The 19,906-nt window shown below is 41.3% G+C and overlaps 2 protein-coding genes and 1 long non-coding RNA gene across 3 annotated transcripts in view; 2 read left to right on the plus strand and 1 right to left on the minus strand.

Annotated features, from left to right (window-relative positions):
* Positions 1 to 19,906, minus strand: part of LOC138951204 (uncharacterized) — a 336,181-nt gene that overhangs the window by 129,283 nt on the left and 186,992 nt on the right. The window lies entirely within an intron of this gene.
* LOC138951206 (uncharacterized) overlaps positions 1 to 19,906 on the plus strand; it is a 195,697-nt gene that overhangs the window by 57,240 nt on the left and 118,551 nt on the right. The window lies entirely within an intron of this gene.
* On the plus strand, positions 4,473 to 9,252 carry LOC138951170 (uncharacterized). The gene is made up of 3 exons (XR_011451030.1): positions 4,473 to 4,542; positions 5,704 to 5,859; positions 6,938 to 9,252. It is a non-coding gene; the product is annotated as an uncharacterized lncRNA (long non-coding RNA).

Below are 19,906 nucleotides of genomic sequence, written 5' to 3' on the forward strand. Positions count from 1 at the left end.
GAACTTCATACAGTTTTTAACGTTGGAACACGGGTGCAAAAGTTCGTCTGCTAGTCCCATTTGACGAAAGAACATTATCCTAAGCGATACCAAAACATATACAGAACACACAATATCTGCCTTTGCCGCCACAGCAGAATAACAGCATATCTGTGTACTTGATTTTAGTCCAAAATAGGAAAACTGACAAGAAGTGTTAACAGAATGGAATGATTTGCACGGAACTATACAACCGCGCATTAATCGATCGCCTGCGCAGGTTGACTGGTTGAGTGAATAGGATTCGATCAAACTTTCGCAAAAAAAACTCCTCTTTTCTTTGAATAACTGAAGAAAGGAGGAATAAAGAGGTTACACACCTCGTCTCAGTGATTATAAAAAATAATGGTCTCAGTTCGCGGTCATGAAAAAGCTCGCAAAAGCTCGCATTTTTCATGATCCGCAAACTTCGACCATTATTTTTAATAATCACTGAGACTCGGCATGTAACCTCTACGTATTTCCCACCGCTTGAAAAGGGTTATTGGCCTCCCACACATAATTATATGCTCCTTTCGGTCAAATCCCGAATATGTTAGTACGGAATAAAATCATATAATCGTGCTCTAATGTTCAAAGCCCTTCGCCTTTGAGGATTTTGAATTATAGGCCTTTTTTTCCATAAAAGAGACAAATAACAGACTCTGCACTTATAATAACAAGGACCAATGAAGTAGGATGCTCCCTGCCCGTAAACAAACAAAAAAAGCAAATTAAAACATTTAGTCAAAACTTGACTAAATGTAAAAAGAAAGGAAGAGTTGCAGCAGTCTGCATGCACTCGAGTAAAAAAAAAAAAAAATAAAAAAAAAAATTATTAAAAAAAGAGAAAAAAGAAGAAAACAATAAACAACAGTCTCTACACTTCAACTTTAAAGTCACACTCATTCCCGTGTAAACGGTTATGCTCCCCATCTCAGAGCTAGCCAGTGGTTTTCGTGGGATTTTTTTTTTTCCATTACTTTATTGTCCCATCGTTGGGAAATTTGGGTCGCTTCCTCCCAGTGAAAAGCTAGCAGCAACGGACTCGCGCTACCCAGGTGTCTGCGTGTTTAGGTGTATTCAGTCACCTGCACTTATGGCAGAATGACCAAGGTCTTTTACGTGCCATTGTGGTGACACGGGGGTGGGACATGGCTTCCGTCTCTGGGTCTGCACATAAAGTTGACCCGTGTCCGTCCCGGCCCGAATTCGAACCTGCGACCTTTCGATCACAAGTCCAGTGCTCTACCAACTGAGCTACCGGGCCCCTCCATAAGATAAGACCATCCGTCCGCTTGATCACATATCTTCTTCGTCTCCTTCTTTTGCGTTCGTGGGCTGAAACTCCCACATACACTCGTGTTTTTTGCACGAGTGGAATTTTACGTGTATGACCGCTTTTACCCCGCCATTTAGGCAGCCATACGCCGCTTTCCGAGGAGGCATGCTGGGTATTTTTGTGTTTCTATAACCCACCGGACATGACGTGGATTACGTGGATCTTTTCCGTGCGCACTTGGTCTTGTGCTTGCGTGTACACACGACGGGGGTTAAGGCACTAGCACTAAGCAGGTCTGCACATAAGTTGACCTGGGAGATCGGGAAAATCTCCACTCTCAACCCACCAGGCGGCAGCGACCGGGATTCGAACTCACGACCTCCCGATTAGGAGGCCGACGTCTTACCACCACGCCACAGCGCCCGTCCATCACATACCAACAATGAAAAGCCTCCATAGTCTCTATGCACAGTGGGAGCATGTTTTACTTTGGTAAAAGCCACTATAATGACTTTTAAAGTAATGAACTCATACACAAATTCGGGCGGGGATGTAGCTCAGTCGGTAACGCGCTGGATTTGTATCCAGTTGGCCGCTGTCAGCGTGAGTTCGTCCCCACGTTCGGCGAGAGATTTATTTCTCAGAGTCAACTTTGTGTGCAGACTCTCCTCGGTGTCCGAACACCCCCCGTGTGTACACGCAAGCACAAGACCAAGTACGCACGAAAAAAATCCTGTAATCCATGTCAGAGTTCGGTGGGTTATAGAAACACGAAAATACCCAGCATGCTTCCTCCGAAAACGGCGTATGGCTGCCTAAATGGCGGGGTAAAAAAACGGTCATACACGTAAAATTCCACTCGTGCAAAAAACACGAGTGTACGTGGGAGTTTCAGCCCACGGACGCAGAAGAAGAAGAAGATACACAAATTCAAACTCATCGCAGCAAGCCGTCAGAGTGTTGATTGTTGGTGCATGTCCAAGCGGAGGAATGATCTTATCCCTTGGAAAAAGCTTGACCAAGTTAGAGACGGTTAGCCGAAAAAAATATCTGTATCAGAAGAAGTGTGCCTTTAAATTGTCAATGTGTACTGGTTTCTGTCAACCTAGCTTTCTGCTATTTCATGCCGTAAAACATGTGAAGTATTCGTTGAACCACTAGTGGCTACGAGTGGCTTTTAAAAATGAATTTCATAAAAATTCCACTTTATACAGCAGTAAAATAAGACATTGAATTTTGGGATGTGGCAAATTGGAGGCATAAAGTCTTAAAACATTTCTAAGCCTGACCAGATTTGAGATCGTGAGCCCAACTTGTCTTCATTTTGATGTACGATCAGTGAAGACTCTAAGCAGACGGGATCAAATGCATACAAAACAGACAGTTGTGCACGTTAAACATCCCGAGTTTACAGAGAAAGTCTATGGTCCTTGGAAACACACCCAAACGCAGAAGAAACAAAGAAGAAGAAAAAGAAGAAAAAGGAGAACAAAAGTGAACCTCAATGCAAACGTTCCTACCGAGGGTAATTCAAATAGTTCTCCTTCTTTAGTTTGACAATTTTTGGAAATAACAACATCGGTGCAAAAGTCTGCCAGTTTCCCAGTCTCAGCAAAAAGAGAGACCTAAAAAAAAAAATAAAAAAAAAAATAAATAAAAAATAAAAAAACATCGGTGCAGCTTGACAATACTCGGGAGCACCTACCGCCTGGGTTCATCGCTGTTATGCCTTTTAAAGTAATGCTGTTAAACCAGTTAAAAACCCACATTTAAAAAGATATGAAGCTGCGTTCAGGTGAGTGAGTGTGTGTGTGTGTGTGTGTGTGTGTGTGTGTTTGTGTGTGTGTGTGTTTGTGTGTGTGTTTGTGTGTGTGTGTCAGTGTGTGTGTGTGTGTGTGTGTCAGTGTGTGTGTGTGTCAGTGTGTGTGTGTGTGTCAGTGTGTGTGTGTGTGTCAGTGTGTGTGTGTGTGTATGTGAGTGTGTATGTGTGTAACTTGGGGGTGTGTGTGTGTGTGCGTGTGTGTGTGTGTGTGTGTGTGTTCGTGTGTGTGTTTGAGAGAGAGAGAGAGAGAGAGAGAGAGAGACAGAGAGAGAGAGAGAGAGAGAGAGAGAGAGTGAGAGAGAGAGAGGTTTGTCTTTCGCTGGGGTATGCAGTGCCTAATTGGCGTTGCACTTCTACTTAATTATTATGTCGATGTTTAATTTTTTGGCAATTTTTTTATAATTAGATCCGTTTTTCAACCGATTCTTAACTTTTTTTTGGAGAGTGTATGTATGTGTGTATGTGTTTACAGCATGTGTCTGTGTGTGTGTGTGTGTGTTTGTGTGTGTGTTTGTGGGTGTGTGTGTGCATGCGTGTGTGTGCGCGCGTCTGCGAGTGTGTGTTTGTGTGTCTATGTATGCGTATGTTTGTGTGTGTGTGTGTGTGTGGGGGGTGGGTGTGGGTGTGTGAATGTGTGTGTGTGTGTGTGTGTGTGTGTGTGTGTGTGTGTGTGTGAGAGAGAGAGAGAGAGAGAGAGAGAGAGAGAGAGAGAGAGAGAGAGAGAATTTAAATCGTTATGTAAACCATTTGAGGCAGACTGGGCCTTTAAAGACACAGTAAGCCTCCCGTAAACCATCACAGATACTGTCAGGCTTTTACACACAGTACAAACACCCTTTCATTTAAACACTCACCGCTTGAGAACATCCTAGCGAGCAATTTTCAAAGAATTTATTTTTGCGTGGTTTATCTTACTCCTGAGCCATCGTGAACCCACGTGATCCAGTTTCCTTTTTTTCACAATGTAGTCGTCAGTTTGTGATTTGAATGCGACTCGCTGTAAGCTTATCTGCAATTGCACGTTATTATGTACCTCTGAATCTAAACGCAACAAACAGCTGCGATTCACACGAACTCTTCATGAAATAAGAATTCTTTCATGATTTAAGATTGTTTGTGTAACAAGCTGTCAATTTATTATTTAGATTTTAAAAGTTAGGTCTGATCAGACAATCCGCAAAATAAATTCTTTGAAAAGTCCTCGCTCTTTACGTAGGGCACCTAGGATGTTCTCAAGCGGTGAGTGTTTAAACGAAAGGATGTTTGTACTGTGTGTCAAAGCCTGACAGTATCTGTTATGGTTTACGGGAGGCGTACTGTGCATTTAACTGTATGTCACAGTACAAAGGTCGACTTGTGACGTAAACAGAATCGATATCAAGCTCTTCGCCATTTTGCAGTCGTGTGCAGTAGCTCGCAAGTAAGGCCACTTTTCATTGCTTTACTGTAACCTATTTGTCCGAATATCAGCTTTTAAACTGAATTAGCCTGAAGCAAGATGGTAACCACAGTCAAAAGACCAACAGCTTCGAGTGTGTGTGTGTGTGTGTGTGTGTGTGTCAGTGTTTGTAGTGGTGTTTGTGTATGTGTGTGTGTAAAGTGTGTGTGTGTGCTTTCATGTGTTTTCATACACTGAATGTGCTGAATATAGAGAATTATACGTAACAGGCAAATGAATAAAGTGATAGCAAGGTAGATGAAATTTTAGACTCTTTAAATACTGCCGGCTTTAGCTATTCTTTTCATCACAAAAGACGCGTAACAGATTGCGCAGGTAACTCACTGTCTACCCAGGCGAGTCTTTCGATCCTACTTTCTGTTCAAGTAAAGGGCAAACTAACCCACTACATCCGCGCAGTCGCCACTACACTACATGGTGCGATTGGGATTATGACGAGTACTTGGCCTGTTTTCTTTTCACGCAACGTGTAGCGGGCTGGGAAAAAAAGACCGTAGGCTACCTCTATAATCTGCATTGCGCCGTCTGTCCTGCTGGCGTTACATAGGTGAGCGCCGGGCCGAGGTATAAACAGAGAAGATGTGACGCGGTAGCCTAGTGGTTAAGACATCGGCCTCCAAATCGGAAGGTCGTGAGTTCAAATCCCGCCTGGTGGGTTAAGGGTGGAGATTTTTCCGATCTCCCAGTTCAACTTACGTGCAAATTTGCTAGTGCCTTATCCCCCTTCGTGTGTACACGCAAGCACAAAACCAAGAGCGCACGGAAAAGATCCTTGTAACCCGTGTCAGAGTTCCGTGGGTTATAGAAACACGAACATACCCAGCATGCTTCCCCCGAAAGCGGCACATGGCTGCCTAAATGGCGGGGGTAAAAACGGTCATACACGTAAAAACCCACTCGTGCAAAATCCCGAGTGTTGTAACCTGTATAGTCCAATGCGTACACCAAAGACAATCGCGGCCGGGATTTGAGCTCACCTTCCGATAAGGAGGACGATGTCTTATCCACAAGGTCACTGCGCCCGTCAAAATACAATACAATGACAGAAACAAATGGTATGGAGAGATGTCTGTTCTTAATTATGTTGGCATTTGGACTGTCAATGTATTTTGCTTTTCACAGATTGAACAACCAATTCCAATCTCCTTGGAAAAATGATGTCAATGAACCTACTGAAAAACTTGCAGCCTTACTTCTACTGCACAGATGCGGCTAACTTACAGAAAATTCGTGCCACTGGAGAAATACGTGCAACTATTCACTACAGGCATGGTGAAGGTAAGTTCCTACAGCATTCCGTAAGCAAACCATTCATTTATATCAGAGCAGTAAATCATTTTGAGGGTATTAGGGCAAAATACAACAGAAAACTTGCGCAGAGGTGCCAATTCACAGCTTTTTACTGTTTGGCTGGAAAGTTTCTGAAACGTTTTATCTGAAATGTCTTGCAAATCAGGGCCATGCCAGCCTGTAAATTGTTTGTTGCACATCTTACTCAAATGAAACGCACTCAAAAAAAAAAAAAGAATTTGCTCAAAGAAGCGTAACTTGTACACAACTGAAAACTATAACATCAAGATAAGGTAAGGTGTCGTTATACGTACTACCTCGCCAGAGGCTCGGTAATACCTGAAAATCGACCCTCGGAAAAATATGCAAGTTATTCAGGACTCGGAGTGTGTAACCTATTATTATATACATAGTATGTGTAGTCCTGTGAGGTTGCCCTCGTGGGATTCGGATTGCATATTCATTTTTCCCCAGGAAAAGATAGCTGCCTTTTTGTGCGGCGCTACCCACTTTTTGTGTGTACCTTCAGTCAAGTTTTGACCACAGTTTTTCAGATAAATTGGGAATCGAGACAAGAGTGATGGTGTATGTATCTATGTATATAAACTCTGCCAAAAACATATTGCACCCATTTTTGTTCCCCAACTATAACATTCATTCCATTCAAGTGTGTCTGTGTCTGTGTGCGTATGTGTAGAGCGATTCTGAGAAAACGACTGGGCCGTTGGCGTTCTTCATGAAACTTTGCAAACAAATTCTTCCATGTGATAGCCCAGACGTGTTTGTTCTTCAATTTGTGGGCTTTTGGTACTGTTTTATAATGCACGCCTCTACCTTAAGTACTCACCCAAAAGACTGCTTTTCAAAGTGCTAGAACTTTTGCTCCAGACCGTCATAGCCTCAAGCATATACTCCCCCCCCCCTCACACACACACACACACACGAACACAGACAGAGTGCGGGGTGTTTGAGACGGAAACATTTTATCTTGTACTTTACACTCACTCCTATTCTCATAAATATCTAAGATTTTCTTATTTGACAGCTTTTCAAATCTTTTCAACAGGCATCTTCCTGCGATCATTTCCAATGTTTGCAAAAAAGAGGTCCCAAATTATAGTGGAAGACAGCTTTGGCTCCGAAACTGTTGTCACTGAAACAACAGAAATACAGGAGTACGCCATCCCCGTCTATCTGACTGATTCTGAAGTTTCACAGCTAGAGGAACAGGATGGTTCCGTGATCTACTGTTGCAAAGAACCGGTGCTACATCTACCCAGCGACACGAAAGTTATCACCAAAAAAGGTGATCGTACTACCTTGAATTGCAAAGTCAACTCAAGTAACAACCTAACTTGGTATGACCGGGTAAATAACTTGCATTCAGAAGAAATCTGGAACACGCAGTGTGAGAGCACATTGATTTTCGGTTTTGCTGCTGTTATTTTACTGACTTTTCTCGTAACAATGCTGAAGGTTGCCTTTTGGCTTTTCAGGCCTGAAACTTACTTCGCAGTTGTAATGTCGATTTCTGTCTTGCTTTATTTGATCATCCTCATTGGTGTTCTTGCATTTGCAGACTACTCACAACAAAAGACCATGCCTAAAATTGAAAAACAAAAAGCAATGTGATACATGTACTACCTTTCAGCCCCTCAGTGACCTAGCTCCTAGGGTCAACTACAGTCTTTCTTTACTTTCTTTATTTGGTGTTTAACGTGGTTTTCAACCATTCAAGGTTATATCGCGACGGGTAGGGTCAACTACAGTGGTACCAGTTATGCGTGAGTACTACAGACACCAGCCAAAGGTGCACCTTTAGTGCAGGCATCCTTTCATGACAGGAAAACTTAGATGAACTTAATAGTTTAACATACACCAGAACATTTTCACTTTGCAGTGTCCTCTTGTAAGAGAGATTTCTAGTTGTAGGTAACAACCTTCCTTTTATTAACATCTTATGAGCACGCTGAAAATATTCCGGCAGCACATTTATCCTTTGATCAAAGGAGCCAGTGGAACCCCCCCCCCCCCCCCCCAGTTCAAGACTTCCCCCTTTTAAAGGCTGCCCTTTTCGTAGCGTTCATTATTTAATTCCTATTGTTTATATGTGCCAATAATGTTATAAAACTGTACCTAAGGGGATATAATAACGATTGGCTGTAGCTTTCGAACACAGAAAAAAATTATTTCAGTATTGCAAAGTGGTGTTGATAGTGTCGAATGTAAACAGAACAGTCTCAAAGTGAAAGTGGATGTTTTCCGGAAATTGCGAAGTTAACAAGAATACAGAAAAGCGCGCTTTCCTGCTTAGCACAATACGCTACCGCGCTAATCTGGCGTGTCAACATCACTACGTTTTGCACGTGGAAGGTGAGCGATTTCCTTCACGCGGGGATTGACGAAGCTGTACTGTCTGTGTTGACGGTCTAAAAATAGCCCAAGCCCTGGAGAACTGTTGCTAAACATAGCAATAAACTTTATAAAGAATTAATTATTTCTCGTAATTGGTAAGGACTTCAAACCTAAAACTTTGCAGGAAGCTTAATTTATACATCCCCGCAACGATGGGAAAAGCCCGGGAAGTAATTAAAATTATTAAATAGGACTATGTCAGCCTTTAAAGGCCTTGAATTTTCAGATTTGTTGTTCACAACCTCAGTAAATGTACCTCCATTTTAAGACTCCCTCCTTTTTAAGACCTCATTTTCTCAGACTTTTGAAGGTCTTAAAAGGAGGGTTCCACTATATTTCGATAACATTTTAAAGACCAAGGGCTAAACGATGATGCCCTCTGATGGGTTCTCTCACATTAGAGGATCAAACCTCACACAACATGCTGAGGTTTCTGTTGCAGCCATTTCTAAAACTGGTCTTTCGTTGATAGTAAATCAATATGTTTCAGCTGGAAAAAACACAGAATTGCGATTATAGTGTCATGGTACCTTCAGCACTGTACATGTACAATATATTTTATAACTACTTTGTTACAAGTGTCAATATTGTAGTGTTGCAACAAACACCGACAGCTGCATTACAGCAACCAAATGGGGTTAAGTAATCTCTACAGTTGCAAGCTTGGCTATAAATATAATGTTGAAACACCACCCTTGTATTGTTGTCATTTGTAAATGTATACAATTGACTGATATTGATACATGCAGTACCCTGCGTTTTTGATTCTTTGTTTTGGACATGGTTTTGCAATAACATGTAATTCATACACAATGAACTGAAATGTAACACCCACCCCCCCCCCGTAATGACAGAAAATACAGTCTTGACTGTATACCATATGTTCTTTATTCAAATTTGTATTTGCTGTACCTTGTACATAGCTTACTTGAGTAATGCCATGAACAAATAAATAAAACAGCTGTCTACTTTTCTTTGTTCTGCTTGTATGAATGTGGTCTGCAACACTGGAGGAATATATGTCATATTTGTGTTCCACACTGACACACACACACACACGCACCAAATAGCAGATGGCCGTGTATCTCGGCTTTACTTCAGCATCAACAACCAACATTACCATGAGTAGTTTTCCAGAAAAAAGCAGAGAAAAATGACTGCAGTTACACTTAAAGAGGAGGGGATCAGAAAGGAAAAATAAATGAAACTGAAAGAAATCATTTATATGATAGGCAACACTTGTTAAAACTGTTCTGTTTTAGTTTTACTTATCATAGACATAACCATCTGCTGACCTGGGAAGCCCTGTTTTGCACTTGGAGTATTCTCAAACAAACTTGGCGTCTTTTCAGAAAAATGAGCGTACTCCACACAGTAGTTGAACATCCATGATTTAAACATGCTTCACATGCGCCTGTCGCACCCTTTATGAAGTATACCAATACAAAATACCCATCGGGGATCTTCTTTGTCAAGAGTATTATTTTTCCGGTTTTTACATTTAGTCAAGTTTTGACTAAATGTTTTAACATTGAGGGGTAATCGAGACGAGGATCGTGGTATGTGTGTGTGTGTGTGTGTGTGTGTGTGTGTGTGTGTGTGTGTGTGTGTGTGTGTGTGTCTGTCTGTCTGTCTGTGCGTGTGTGTGTGTAGAGCGATTCAGAGTAAACTACTGGACCGATCTTCATGAAATTTTACATGAGAGTTCCTGGGTATGATATCCCCAGACCTTTTTTTCATTTTTTGGATTAATGTCTTTGATGACGTCATATCCAGCTTTTTGTAAAAGTTGAGGCAGCACTGTCACACCCTCATTTTTTAATAAAATTGATTGAAATTTTGGCCAAGCAATCTTCGACGAAGGCCGGACTTTGGTATTGCATTTCAGCTTGGAGGCTTAAAAATTAATTTATGACTTTGGTCATTAAAAATCTGAAAATTGTAATTAAAATTATTTTGTTATAAAATGATCCAAAATTACGTTCATCTTATTCTTCATCATTTTTTGATTCCAAAAACATATAAATATGTTATATTCGGATTAAAAACAAGCTCTGAAAATTAAAAATATAAAATTTATGATTAGAATAAAATTTGCGAAATCGATTTAAAAACAATTTCATCTTATTCCTTGTCGGTTCCTGATTCCAAAAACATATAGATATGATATGTTTGGATTAAAAACACGCTCAGAAAGTTAAAACGAAGAGAGGTACAGAAAAGCGTGCTATGCAGCACAGCGCAACCACATCCGCGCTAAACAGGCTCGTTAATTTCACTGCGTTTTGCACGAGCGGCGGACTACGGTCATTGTGAAAAAATGCAGTGCGTTTAGTTTTATTCTGCGAGTTCCACAGCTTGACTAAATGTAGTAATTTTGCCTTACGCGACTTGTTATTGTCTGTGTCTGTTTGTCGCTTTAGCTGTTGTTGTTGGTGTGTGTGTTGTGTTTAGCTTGGGGTTTTCATACGCGAGCGTGCGTGCGTGCGTACACACACACACACACACACACACACACGTGCACACACACACACACACACACACACACACACACACACACACACACAAAATCTAACTCTGCTCAGGGGGCAGCCGGGTTGCAGATTTCTAGTATAAGTTAAGAAGGATCTGTTCCGTTTAACATGCTTGGTTTCAGGGGAAGGAAGAGATATTCAATTCAATTCAATTCAATAAAACTATATTATCTGAATGCAACAAACAAAAGAAAAAAATGTGGCCCGTGTACGAAATAACATCACATGAAAACACACTCTCAGAACATATAGACACATAAAAGTACACATCAATATACACATAACCCAAAACACACATATCTATACCCGCACCCTCAATATGTATTTAACTGATCAGCGGTGCCGCGTCAAGTGCAGAGGGATCACAAATTTACGTCTACCCCATAGCCTGGCACAGCGTGTAAATATAATACGAAAATAACCCTGATTCCAACAGTTCACATGAAAAGGTAAACTACTAGGTCTTGTTAGACTGTGCGACAAGCGAATTGTGCGTTTTACTTCCGGGTTAGCTGTATATATATATATGTACACAGGTAGGTCGACTTGTGACGTTGTAACAGCCTGAACAGACGGATTCGATTTCAAGCTCTACGCCATTTTGCAGCCGTGTGCAGTAGCTCGCAAGTAAGGCCACGTTTCATTGTTTGTCAGTGCTATATCCTGTTTGTCAGAATATCAGCTTTTAAAATGAATTGGCGTGAAGAAAGATGGTAACTGCAGTCAACCCAAAAGCTTCGTGTGTATGTGTGTATGTGTGTGTGTTTGCGCCGGTTGTCATGTGTTTACTAACGCCAAGCTTGATTTTGGAACAATGCTCGTTGTGTGGATTATAGTGCATTATACGAAACAGGCGATTGAATAAAGTGTTACCAACGTAGCTGAGATATTCGATTTTAACTACTGCCTGTTTTGGATATTCCTTTTATCACAAATGGTGTGAAATAGTTTGTGGAGATAACTGTCTACCTAACCCAGGCGAGTCTTTCTCGGAGATCCTACTTTCTGTTCGTGTAAAGCCGAGCGGTGGTAGCTTCACGGAAATAGTAACTGTCTGTGTCTGCGCCTAAGATGTTACTGTGCATGTGTTTTTAAAAGACATTTGTCACACTCACAGGATGGCATTCAAACCACACGCACCAGACGAACAGTATACTTCTGACAACAAAATGTAAAATCAACAAGAGTGTGGTAAGATTCCAAATTGTATTCAGACCAAAACAACAATCATAAAACATACATGGGTTCTTCCATAGAAAATATATCTATAAAGAATCTAGGTTGGCTTTCCTTCTCAACTAACAAATACAATCTGAGTCTTTAAACTGCTGAAAAATCGGGCATGACCCGGAGGTACCCTGGCGACCTAACTTACTCTCCAAAACAAAACCTATGTCCTAGCTATAGTCTGCAGAAAAAATTGGGCAAGGGTTCGGGGCCTGGACAAAATCGAGCGACGCCGCTCGATCACTGCTTGTTGGTAACCTTAGAGTAGCGCGCACTACTCTAATTCGCTTCGTGGAAACCGAGTGAACAGCGCGCGCTGTTCACTATTGCAAGTGAGACTGGAACTGCGTATTGAGGACGTGGTTTATCAGGTCAGGCACTATACACACATACCAACAAAACCATACGCAACTCCAGGGAGATGCACCAAGCAGGTTCCCCCACCTTTAACCCAGCTCAATGTATCTCTCCTCTGTTCACGATTGCAAGTGGGACTGGAGCTGCGTTTTGAGGACGTGGTTTGTTAGGTCAGGCACTAAGAGGGCTGTCACACATGCGACTGAGTCGCGCGATTTACCTTGTCACACAGCCGACTCAGTCGTAGAAAACAGCTGCGACTCAGTCTCATGCGATTCCCTCGTAGCTTTGAGGTTTAGAACATGTTCTATTCCTGCGATCCAGTCGTCGGTCAATCGCAGGGGCAGAGCTAACAGAGCCAATCAGAACGCGTTGCTGCGGCCTTGACGCCGTGACGTAAAATAATGGCGGACAGTGGCCACTACAGCGTCTCTTCGTCGATTCAAAACTTTTTGGAAGAACAGTTTTTTACTCAGATATAAAGGAGACGTTTTAGGCGTGTACTGCGGTCGGAAAACATTAATTGCAGCTGTCTGGGAACTTTATTTCTTGCAAAGGCGTAATGCTGAAAGGAATTTTTCAGAAAAGTAGAGCGACGTTCGAACATTTATGATGATCATTCGTTTTAGACTGAATCGCAACGACTGAGTCGCCTGTATGACCGAGGTGAACCATTTGGCCTATCTTGGGACAGGTAGAGTTAAGTAGAGGTTACACGCCGAGTCTCAGTGATTATTAAAAATAATGGTCGAAGTTAGCGGGTCATGAAAAATGCGAGCTTTAGCGAGCTTTTTCATGACCGCGAACTGAGACCATTATTTTTTATAATCACTGAGACGAGGTGTGTAACCTCTTTATTCCTCCTTTCTTCAGTTATTCAAAGAAAAGAGGAGGTTTTTTGCGAAAGTTTGATCCAATCCTATTCACTCAACCAGTCAACCTGCGCAGGCGATCGATTAATGCGCGGTTGTATAGTTCCGTGCAAATCATTCCATTCTGTTAACACTTCTTGTCAGTTTTCCTATTTTGGACTAAAATCAAGTACACAGATATGCTGTTATTCTGCTGTGGCGGCAAAGGCAGATATTGTGTGTTCTGTATATGTTTTGGTATCGCTTAGGATAATGTTCTTTCGTCAAATGGGACTAGCAGACGAACTTTTGCACCCGTGTTCCAACGTTAAAAACTGTATGAAGTTCAGTTTTCTGGGGAAAATAGTGTATGAAACCGCTTTATGTTGTTTAAATTGATGAGATGTGTGCATTTGGTTGCGTGTGATCTGTTTATTAAATGAAATATTGTTGAAAACTGACCGTCGGATTGCAGTCTGTTGTCGAAGAAACTGAGTGAAAAGAAGGGGAACTACTCTTGTCGCTAGACAAAGTATGAGTTACTTGCCTTGCGGGAAATTGCTTGTGATGAACGTTTGAGCACGGCAAATCTAGATTCAGAAAACAACCGAACTCATGGATTTTATATGAAGATTCATGTCTTCAGGCCTGTAGTTGTTAATTTAAATGCGGTATGTTTGTATTGTTTGCTCCAGAGATGTATACTTCGTACGTTAGAGCGTTCGGAACTTTTCAGTCGCAAAAAGTAGTACCGAAACAGAACAACTTCTCAACCCATTGCACTATCGAGGATTCAGGCTGTTGCTGGGTCGTTATCTGTTTGGTTGCTGGGTCATTATCGAAAAATAACTACCCCTACAAGTTTACAGAGGTAAAGAAGCAGAGGGGGGAATAATGCTTTATGTGGGGACAAGACACTGGACAAACATGCAAACAGAGAACACATAATGATATGATCGTGTTATATATCTGGAAGTCTGTTGTTGCGATATTTCAAAATGGGGATGGAAGTAATGATTGTGTCGTACGCGGAATATGGTTGGACTGGAGCGGTTTTGTAGGCTTATTTGCTTTTTATGTATGTAGAATATGTTTATATTTGTGGCTGAATAAGTTATAAAAAAATATAAAAAAAATAAAAATATTATATATATATTTTAATTTAGTAAAAGGAATATATTGAAACAACTTGCTAAAATAATATATCAGAATAGGGAACTTAAGTTCAGGTAGGAGGGCAGTATGTGCTTAACGGTAACGCACTTGCGCTCGGAAGCGAGAGGTTGCGAGTTCGACCCTGGGTCAGGGCGTTAGCAATTTTCTCCCTCCTTTCCTAACCTAGGTGGTGGGTTCAAGTGCTAGTCTTTCGGATGAGACGAAAAACCGAGGTCCCTTCGTGTACACTACATTAGGGTGTGCACGTTAAAGATCCCACGATTGACAAAAGGGTCTTTCCTGGCAAAATTGTCAGGCATAGATAAAAATGTCCACCAAAATACCCGTGTGACTTGGAATAATAGGCCGTGAAAAGTAGGATATGCGCCGAAATGGCTGCGATCTGCTGGCCGATGTGAATGCGTGATGTATTGTGTAAAAAAAAAAAATTTCCATCTCACACGGCATAAATCGTTCTTTCTTTATTTGGTGTTTAACGTCGTTTTCAACCACGAAGGTTATATCGCGACGGCACAGCATAAATAAATCCCTGCGCCTTGAATATGTGCCCGATATAAATTGCATAAAATAAAAATTAAAAATTAAATTAAATAAATCCCTGCGCTTAGAACTGTACCCACGGAATACGCGCGATATAAGCCTCATATTGATTGATTGATTGAAGCCTTGTTTGATCAATTGAGTATATCTATGCTTTGTGTTTTAGGCGCTTTAGTTGTTGGGCGTGGGAGGGGAGGGGGGGGAGGGGTCGGTGGGAGAGAGGATTGAGGGGTGGGAAGGAGAAAAGGGGATGAGGTTTTCAGAACAGATGTCCTATTTCAGCCTTATATATTGAGAGACACAGGGTGTATGCTGGCTTCCATTGAAGCGTGCAATGTTTATCTAAAAACTCATGGGGTTTCAGTTTGTGTTCGTTGACAAGGGTGTGTAGGTTGCGGAAATCTTGTTGGAGTGATTGGCAGCGGTCAAAGAGGTGTAAAAAAAGATAGCAACTGTCCACATTCACAGATACGGGGAAAGAACTTGTAAGCGCATCCATCCGTGCGAATTCTGCGAAGTATTTTAAGGAGGGGGTTGGGGAGTGTAGGCCTGTTTTGTTTTGTTTGTCGGGGCAGAATAAGCCAACCATGGGCATTGCCTTCTGTTTTTAATTCTGTTTCCCAGTGACACCAGGCAACTTTGGACATTTTGTGTTTTGCTTCCGTCTTTGTTAATTTTAGGTCATGAAATGTTGCTTGATCTGTGACAGCCTCTTTTGCTGCTCTGTCAGCCATATCATTGCCTCTGATCCCTGTGTGTCGTTCGAACATTTAGCGTCTGCTCTCGCAAAGCGCGTTTTGTATTGAATATACGAATAAAAGGAATATTGAGGAAAAGAAGGCAACATAAAAGAGAGAGAGAGAGAGAGAGAGAGAGAGAGAGAGAGAGAGAGAGAGAGAGAAGAGAGAGAAGAGAGAGTATGTCAGTGTGTGTGTGTGTGTGCGTGTAGAATCAGAAAACATGTACTTCAGACATTATCAGAAAAGGTAGGGCAAAAGAAATCCCAAAACTCAAACTCGAGTCGCTTTGTACTGTACAACTACGAGGGGTGCAAGTCCAGTCAATTAGCCGCCATCTCCGCCGGGTGTTTTAGGGAGGGGGGGAACTAGAACAAAGGCCTCTCTGTGGTCAGTCGGCTTCTCAGGGCCAGCAAGGCTCCTTCAGCAACACATGTGAAAATAATTAACTCGCTCGGTACCGGAGTTTTGCTAAGGAATAGAGTAAAACTCCAATCTGGCTGCACAAAAGTTGTCAGCTTAAAATGACCAACTTTCTCTGCTCAACGCACAGGCTATTCATACTGTATCTCCTTTTGTACACTTACAAGGCTCCTATATGGGGGAAATAAGAGATACAAAAAAAAATGTATGTGCACTGCACTTTTCTCCACACAAGTAAGAGATATCAACAGTGAAGGGTTGGCCGTCCTTTCTCGTCTCGTTACAGTGCAACCTCCCTTTTCAGACCGCCCAAAAATGTGAGAAAACTCAGGTCTTAAACGGACGGCAGACTTAAAATGGATGTACATTTACAGAGCGTATGAACAGAAACTCCCCAAAAGCAAGGTCTTAAACGGACGGGAGACTTAAAATGGATGTATATTTACAGAGCGTATGAACAGAAACTCCCCAAAAGCAAGGTCTTAAACGGACGGGAGACTTAAAATGGATGTATATTTACAGAGCGTATGAACAGAAACTCCCCAAAAGCAAGGTCTTAAACGGACGGGAGACTTAAAATGGATGTACATTTACAGAGCGTATGAACAGAAACTCCCCAAAAGCAAGGTCTTAAACGGACGGGAGACTTAAAATGGATGTACATTTACAGAGCGTCTGAACAGAAACTCCCCAAAAGCAAGGTCTTAAACGGACGGGAGACTTAAAATGGATGTACATTTACAGAGCGTCTGAACAGAAACTCCCCAAAAGCAAGGTCTTAAACGGACGGGAGACTTAAAATGAATGTACATTTACAGAGCGTATGAACAGAAACTCCCCAAAAGCAAGGTCCTAAACAGGGGGTGGAGCGGGGTCTGGTTTCCGCTGTATTCCCATTTCATTACCAACAGAGTGTCGACAACAAAAAATGGCTGGCTGTATATATGCAGTCTTCCTGCTCTTTTTCTACAGCTTGGTCTAAAGCCGGTCCTTAATTTGAGCTCCAACATTCTATTTTGTGGCAATTGAAGTCAACGTAGAAAGTTAAAATGTTTGATCGGTGATGAACAAGAACAAGATTTGTTTCTGTAATATAGCTTAATTAATATATTTGATCGGTGATGAACAAGAACAAGATTTGTTTCTGTCATATAGCTTAACATTCATTGGTAATCGTACTGGTGTGGGTAACCTTCGTACATGCGTACATTTCTTACACATACTTCTTCTTTTTCGTTCGTGTGCTGAAACCCCCACGTTCACTCATGTTTTTGCACGAGTGTGAGTTTACGTATATGACCGTTTTTATCCTACAATTCAGGCAGCCATGCGCTGCTTTCGGGGGAAGCATGTTTGGTATTTTCAGGTTTCTATAACCTACCGAACTCTGACATGGATTACAGGATCTTTTTCGTGCGCACTTGATCTTATGCATGCATGTACACACGAAGGGGAATAAGGCACTAGCAGGTCTGCACATCATTTAACCTGGGAGATCGGAAAAATCTCAACCCTTAACCCACCAGGCGGCCGCGATTTGAGCTCACCTTCCGATTAGGAAGACGATATCTTATCCACAAGTCACTCCGCCCGTCAAAATACAATACAATGACAGAAACAAATGGCATGGAGAGATGTCTGTTCTTAACTTATGTTGGCATTTGGATTGTCAATGCATCATTCTTATAGTCATTGCTTATGCAGTTTTGCTTTTTACAGATTGAACCACGACTTCCAATCTCCTTGGAAAAATGATGAGCTCAATGAAACTACTGAAAGACTTGCAGCCTTACTTCTACTGCACAGATGCGGCTAACTTAGAGAAAATTCGTGCCACTGGAGAAATACGTGCAAATATTCACTACAGGCATGGTGAAGGTAAGCTCCTACAGTATTCCGCAGGCAAACCATTTATTTATATCAGAGCAGTAAATCATTGAAGGTGTATTACGTCTAAATACAACAGAAAACTTGCGCAGAGGTGCCAATCCACAGCGTTTTACTGTTTGACTGAAAAGTTTCTGAAACGTTTTAGTAAATGTCTTGCAAATCAGGGCCATGCCAGCCTGTAAATTGTTTGTCCCACACCTTACTCAAATGAAACGCACTCAAACAAAAAACACAGAATTAGCTAGAAAGAAGCGTAACTTGTACACAACTGAAAACTATAACATCAAGATAAGGTAAGGTGCCATTATTATAACAATAATAATAATAATATGGGAGATTTATAGACCGCTTGACGTTCTCTCAGCGCTTTACAATGAAAAACATTACCCAATATTGACGGACTGTGTGATGATATCTTCTGCTATGGTCTGTTGAGACAGTGATATCATAATCGAGACAGGAGGTCGAGATTTTGATATCACTGTCGAAACAGACCAATGGCAGAAGATATCATCACACAGTCAGTCAATGTTAGATATATTGCTAATTCTCTGGACATTTTGTATTTACTGTAAAGAAATTACAAAAGTATTTGTCTCAGTTTTGGCTGTTCCATATCCCTCCCTCTGATTATTATTTCTTTTTGTTCACTCTTTTCTTGTATTTTTCAGTATTTAAAAATGTCTTTTCTTTCAAAAAGTCTTTAGTCACTTGCTCAACTAAATTCTGGGATCATTACATTTTCATATATATTTGTTTGTTTTTAAATTTAGGTGTTTTTGTTTTTGAAGTGGGGAAGCAATAAAGAGGTCGTCGATATCAAAACTGATATCGACGGAAATGTCGTCGATATCACTTTTACAATGAGCTCAGTTTTGCCCAATTGACCAATGGAAATCCACGTTACATATGAAATAGCAATATACATATATTCATACAAAGCGAAGCGAAAAAGCATGTGCAGCAGCATTCAGCACACACGTGAACAAACATACAGACAAACATACCGAGAAAAGCAGCATACAAAACATCAGGAAGCATACACGCGGATATAAAACCGTAACATTTAGACAAGGCCTCGCCAGACGCTTGGTAATACATGAAAATCGACCCTCGGAAAAATATGCAAGTTATTCAGGACTCGGAGTGTGTAACCTATTATTTATGTATACATATTATATGTATTCCTGTGAGGTTGCCCTCGTGGAATTCGGATTGCATATTCATTTTTTTCCAAGGAAAAGACAGCTGCCATTTATTTCAGCGCTACCCACTTTTCTTGTGTACCTTCAGTCAAGTTTTGACTACATTTTTTCAGATAAATTGGGAATCGAGACAAGAGTGATGGTGTATGCTTCTATGTATATGAACTCTGCCAAACATACAATTATTGCACCCATTTTTGTACCCCAACTATAACATTCATTCTCGTTTCATTTCATTTAAGTGTGTCTGTGTGCGTATGTGTAGAGCGATTCTGAGACAAGAAGGGCAAAGCCCATACGACTCACATGCTTGACCTTGACATGGTCAAATAACTAAACCTAGCAATGACATCATACACTAAGAACTGCTTTACACATTTTTCCTACCAAAATACATGTGACCTTGACCCAAGGTCAAGGTCATCCAAGGTCATGCAACACAAAGCTGTTAATTCAAGACATAGGAAGTACAATGGTGCTTATTGGCTCTTTCTACCACGAGATATGGTCACTTTTAGTGGTTCACTACCTTATTTTGGTCACATTTCATAAGGGTCAAAGTGACCTTGACCTTGATCATATGTGACCAAATGTGTCTCATGATGAAAGCATAACATGTGCCCCACATAATTTTTAAGTTTGAAACAGTTATCTTCCATAGTTCAGGGTCAAGGTCACTT

The sequence above is a fragment of the Littorina saxatilis genome, linkage group LG16, assembly GCF_037325665.1.
Source record: "Littorina saxatilis isolate snail1 linkage group LG16, US_GU_Lsax_2.0, whole genome shotgun sequence".
Lineage (NCBI taxonomy): Eukaryota > Metazoa > Mollusca > Gastropoda > Littorinimorpha > Littorinidae > Littorina > Littorina saxatilis.